The following is a 6520-nucleotide window of genomic DNA, read 5'->3' on the forward strand; positions in this document are numbered from 1 at the left end:
CCCATAACTATGTGTGTGAGGTGTATACTGTTGTTTCAAAGTAGATTTGTTTAAGACAACCAAGAATCACTCGGTGTAACCCTGACTTAGCCCACTGCAGTAAAAGGTAAAAACAACAGCACTCTAACAGTCCCTCTTAAAAAGAAATTGGTTCAAACTCCTCACAAACACAACATACATACATACTGTACTATTATGGTGATCATATTTCATCAAGGTGAGTATAGAGTGCAGTAGTAGTACAGTCGTGGCCAAAAGTTCTGAGAATGACACAAATATTAAGTTCCACAAAGTTTGCTGCTTCAGTGTCTTTATATATTTTTGTCAGATGTTACTATGGAATACTGAAGTATAATTACAAACATTTCATAAGTGTCAAAGTCTTTTATTGACAATTACATGAAGTTAATGCAAAGAGTCAATATTTGCAGTGTTGACCCTTCTTTTTCAAGACCTCTGCAATCCGCCCTGGCATGCTGTCAATTAACTTCTGGGCCACATTCTGACTGATGACAGCCCATTCTTGCATAATCAATGCTTGGAGTTTGTCAGAATTTGTGGGTTTTTGTTTGTCCACCCGCCTCTTGAGGATTGACCACAAGTTCTCAATGGGATTAAGGTCTGGGGAGTTTCCTGACCAAGGACCCAAAATATCAATGTTTTGTTCCCCGAACCACTTAGTTTGCCTTATGGCAAGGTGCTCCATTATGCTGGAAAAGGCATTGTTCGTCCCCAAACTGCTCCTGGATGGTTGGGAGAAGTTGCTCTCGGAGGATGTGTTGGTACCATTCTTTATTTATGGCTGTGTTCTTAGGCAAAATTGTGAGTGAGCCCACTCCCTTGGCTGAGAAGAAACCCCACACATGAATGGTCTCAGGATGCTTTACTGTTGGCATGACACAGGACTGATGGTAGCGCTCACCTTGTCTTCTCCGGACAGGCTTTTTTCCAGATGCCCCAAACAATCGGAAAGGGGATTCATCAGAGAAAATAACTTTACCCCAGTCCTCAGCAATCTAATCCCTGTACCTATTGCAGAATATCAGTCTGTCCCTGATGTTTTTCCTGGAGAGAAGTGGCTTCTTTGCTACCTTCTTGACACCAGGCCATCCTCCAAAAGTCTTTGCCTCACTGTGTGTGCAGATGCACTCACACCTGCCTGCTGCCATTCCTGAGCAAGGTCTGTACTGGTGGTGCCCCGATCCCAAATAAATTATTATTTGTGTCATTCTCAAAACTTTTGGCCACGACTGTACACAGAGCTCACAAGGGAGAAGGCTGTCAGGTTTTCACCAATAAAGAAGATAAACAGGGGAAGCTGTGTGTTTATAGGTCTTGAGTCTTGACACATGGATGACTGCTTTTGAAATGCTTTGCCTTCCTGAAGAACTAGCAGACACACGTGTGAAACAGAGCCTATCATTAGAAACATAAGGTCTGTATGATCTTGTAAAAATACATGGTAATACTGTAACGGCTGTTGTTGGGTTCGACATTTTGAACATTGAGATATTAAATAAATGATAGAGAAAGAAGCATAGAATTAAAGGAGAAAGATAAAGGTTCTCTGTAGAAGGACAGATATCTGTGGAATGAGTTGGAATGTGTTGGGGGACAGGAGCAGAGCCCCGTGTTGATATAGGGAAGACAGATGGATATCTGTGGATCAGGAGGTGAGTGGTGAGGTCAGTTCCCCTTAAGGGAGTAATCAGGGTTAGTATCTAGTTACCTTCTTTCTCTTGGGCATAAACTAAGGATTGGAGAGAGGGAGTGTCTTAAGTAGGATGTATATAACCAATGGAGAGAAATGTTTTGCTGTCTGATTACAGCTGTACAGAACCTTTGAAGAATTAAACTTGGTTAAAGCTTCTCTAGTGTCCGTGGGTTATTTACTCTGAAAAATAAGAACCTAACACTGTAAATATTGAGGATGTGTTGATTATGGCTTTAAAATGTGTAACCACCAAAGTGTGTGATATATACCTACAGATGATGTGTCTTAATTTGACCCAGTTTCTCACAGCAGGAAAATAATCCTGCAGCAACAGGAAATGTGAATTTATAATGTATATTATAATTATAATTTTTGTAGGGGTTGATCATTTTTTTCATTGAGGCAAATCAAGTTTTACATTTCCAAGTGGAAATTACAAACTATACTACAAGCTTGCATTTCCTGCCGTGCGGGAAAGTTCTTGCAACAACATGATCAAATTAAGATACATCCTCTGTGCAGTCACATCCACAATTTATTGACTGCTCTTCAGCTTTATCCATGTTACCTACGATTACTCCACTCAGTGTACTGCATCCCTGCAATGATCAGAACAAGAGTTATGCATTCAACCTTTCTCCTACAACTGCATGTGATAAGATGTTATAAATAAATATGTAGATTTAAACTGCAACCTAGGCATGAGACCAGCAGACTGGAGCTGCTAGATTGAAAGCATTATGTTGTTCTCTAAAAAAAAGAAGAAGAGCGGAAGAGTGGAAGAGCGGGTCATCAGTCCGGTGCCATCTGTGCCAGCTCCCCGTACTCACACTGAAGAGCCAGAGACCGTCAGGGAGGCGATGGAGAAGTTGGGAGAGAGAGAGATGAGAGAGATGTTGGTCAAGTGTGTTCTGCTCAACATTCAACCTGAAGAGCCTGTCAGCAGTCTGGTGAAGTCTGTGCCGGCTTCACGCATCTGGCCTCCAGTGTGCCTTCCCAGTCCGGTACGTCCTGTGCCAGCTCCCCGCACTCGCCTTGAAGTGCGTGTCACCAGTCGGGTGCCACCTGTGCCGGCTCCACGCACCAGGCCTCCAGTGCGTCTCCCCAGCCCGGTACGTCCGGTGCCAGTTCCCCGCACCCGCCCTGAAGTGTGTGTCACCAATCCGGTGCCACCTGTGCCGGCTCCACGCACCAGGCCTCCAGTGCGCCTCCCCAGTCCAGCTCCTAGGCCGGAGCCTTCCTCTGCGCCGGTGCCCAGTCCAGGCACGGCGTCCAGTCCCGCTCCAAGGCCGGAGCCTTCCTCTGTGCCGGTGCCCAGTCCAGGCACAGTGTCTAGTCCCGCTCCCTGGCAGGAGCCTTCCTCTGCGCCGGTGCCCAGTCCAGGCACGGCGTCCAACCCAGCTCCATGGCCGGAGCTCTCCTCTGTGCCGGTGCACAGTCCGGGCGCGGCGTCCAACCCAGCTCCATGGCCGGAGCCTTCCTCTGCGCCGGTGCCCAGTCCAGGCACGGCGTCCAACCCAGCTCCATGGCCGGAGCCTTCCTCGGCGCCGGTGCCCAGTATGGGCGCGGCGTCCAACCCAGCTCCATGGCCGGATCCGTGGGCAGGGCGGGGGCTACGACCCGCACCGGAGCTGATACCGACACTAGTCACCCCCCTACCCTCCCCATTTGGTTTCAGGTTTTGCGGCCGGAGTCCGCACCTTAGGGGGGGGGGGGGGGGGGGGGGGTGACTGTCACGCCCTGACCATAGAGAGCCCTCGGTTCTCTATGGTGTTTAGGTCAGAGCGTGACTAGGGGGTGTTCTAGTCATTTATTTTCTATGTGGCTGGTTTGTATGGTTCCCAATTAGAGGCAGCGGGTCATCGTTGCCTCTAATTGGGGATCATATTTAGGAAACCCTTTCTCCCACCTGCTTTGTGGGATATTGTTTTGAGTGAGTGCATGTAGCACTACGGTACTTCACGGCCGTTGTTTGTTTCTTGGTTTGTTTAAGTTTCACAAAAACAAAGATGTGGAACTCCAATCACGCTGCGCCTTGGTCCGTCTCTCCTCACGACCGTGACAGGGATGAGGTAGTTGGATGGGCTATGTACAGGTGCAGTGATCTGTGAGCTGCTCTGACAGCTGGAGCTTAAAGTTAGTAAGGGAGATATGGGTCTCCAGCTTCAGTGATTTTTGCAATTTGTTCCAGTCATTTGCAGCAGAGAACTGGAAGGAAAGGCGGCCAAAGGAGGAATTGGCTTTGAGGGTGACCAGTGAAATATACCTGCTGGAGCGCGTGCTACGGGTGGGTGCTGCTATGGTGACCAGTGAGCTGAGATAAGGCGGGGCTTTACCTAGCAGAGACTTATAGATGACCTGGAGCCAGTGGGTTTGGCCAACGAGAGCAAACAGGTCGCAGTGGTGGGTAGTATATGGGGCTTTGGTGACAAAACGGATGGCACTGTGATAGACTGCATCCAATTTGCTGAGTAGAGTGTTAGAGGCTATTTTGTAAATTACATTGCCGAAGTCAAGGATCGGCAGGATAGTCAGTTTTACGAGGGTATGTTTGGCAGCATGAGTGAAGGATGCTTTGTTGCGAATTAGGAAGCCGATTCTAGATTTAATTTTGGATTGGAGATGCTTAATGTGAGTCTGGAAGGAGAGTTTACAGTCTAACCAGACACCTAGGTATTTGTAGTTGTCCACATATTCTAAGTCAGAACTGTCCAGAGTAGTGATGCTGGGCGAGCGGGCTGGTGCGGGCAGAGATCGGTTGAAGAGCATGCATTTAGTTTTACTTGCATTTAAGAACAGTTGGAGGCCACAGAAGGAGAGTTAAAACGCATTAAGACAGTGTGTTGTGGAAATTCAGTACTTAGAGAGACTTGGTCATTTCTTCAAACAATCATACTTATTTAATATCGATGAATTATTGCAATAATTAATCCGTCAGCCCAACAGTCTTGTTCTGACTGTTAGGCTGAGACTCTAAATCATACAGACAATACACAGTTTATATAGCTAACACCCAGAATGCTTGGTTCCACCCCTCCCATATAGACTGGGGGGCACCATAAGCCACTTTGGGCTCATCCTGTCTTTATCTGCCCCTGGCGTTATCTTAACCCCCGACCCTGGCCTAATTTCCCAGGCCAGGATGTCTAAGAACCATTGAGGCCTTTGTTCTACTCCTCTCTATCCCAGTTACAACCAACCCACATCCTGTCACTGGAATGCCAGCTGTAGATTTTATCACCAGGAAGCTAGAGTGGACACCATAAAACTCAGCATTAGCAGGACAGAAATATCTCATTGTTTAAGTAAATAATTGTTATATATCCAACAAATAAGGTGAATACATAATTTTTCTGTCACAAGTGGCAAAGAGAATAATCAAACATATGCTGAAATGGTTGTTAAAACATCTAAATGGTGACATGTATTCACTCACTTTGGTCACATTCCTCCCTGGTTCTCCTGGTACTCCACGTTAACCTGGCTTCCCCTTCACAATCAAAATTAGCAACAATTGATTTCATTATCAAAAACACTATACTGTAGTTTCACGTTTCAAGTTTTAATTTCACAGGCACAAGTGCAGTGAAATGCCTATCTTGCAAACTCTAAACCCAACAATGCAGTAATCAATATCAATGCAGCACTAAAAGTAAAATAAGGTAGAACAAAAACAAACAAAATAAAAATAAGAAGAACACGAGAAGTAAGTAAGCTATATGCAGGGTCAGTTCCAATATCATATTTACAATGTGCAGGGATACTGGAGTGATAGAGGTAGATATGTATAGGGGTAAGGTGAATTGGCATCAGGATATATGATAAAAAGAGTAGCAGCAGCGTATATGATGATTGTATTTGAGTGTGTGTATAAATGTGTGTACATATGTGTGTGTAAGCAAATAAAGTGAGTGTGTCTGCCTGTGTGTGTGTGTGTGTGTGTGTGTGTGTGTGTGTGTGTGTGTGTGTGTGTGTGTGTGTGTGTGTGTGTGTGTGTGTCTGTGTGTCAGTGTGCTTGAGTGTGTAGCATCCTGTAAGTATGCATAGAGACAGTGCAAAAATAACTATTTAGTTGTCTTATGGCTTGGGGATCGAAGCTGTTCAAAAGCCTGTTGGTGTCAGACTTGATGCACCGGTACCACTTGCCGTGCGGAAGCAGAGAGAGCAGTCAATGGCTTGGGTGGCTGGAGTCTCTAACGATTTTCCGGGCCTTCCTTTCACACCGCCTGATACAGAGATCCTGGATGTCTGGAAGCTTGGCCCTACAGTATAATAGTATATGATTCTCTTGGTATAAATTTAATATGAAAAAGACAGTTTTGAAATCAGATATATTGTATAATGTAAGAGAGATTGCCAGTACCCACAGGCTTACCGTGAGGTACCAGGGGGCCCCTCCCTCCCATTCTCACCTTGGAAGCCCTACAGGGGTCAAACAGACAGGCTATGAAGTAGCTGTACCCATCTCATAAAAGAGTTTGCATTTTGTAGAGCCATTTAAAAAAAAAAATCTCAATAAATCATCCATCAATTTTCTCAATCAATACATCCACCAATCAATTAATCCATCATGCAATCGACCAGCGTCGTCCGGGTTACAGGAAGGTTTGGCCGGCAGGTATATCCTTGTCCCATTGCGCACTAGCGACTCCTGTGTCGGGCCAGGCGCAGGGCACACTGACACAGTCACCAGGTGTACGGTGTTTCCTCCGACACATTGGTGCGGTTGGCTTCCGGGTTAAGTGGGCATTGTGTCAAGAAGCAGTGCGGCTTGGTTGGGTTGTGTTTCAGAGGACACATGGCTCT

This window comes from Salvelinus namaycush, chromosome 25 (genome assembly GCF_016432855.1).
Source record: "Salvelinus namaycush isolate Seneca chromosome 25, SaNama_1.0, whole genome shotgun sequence".
NCBI classification, from domain to species: Eukaryota; Metazoa; Chordata; class Actinopteri; order Salmoniformes; family Salmonidae; genus Salvelinus; species Salvelinus namaycush.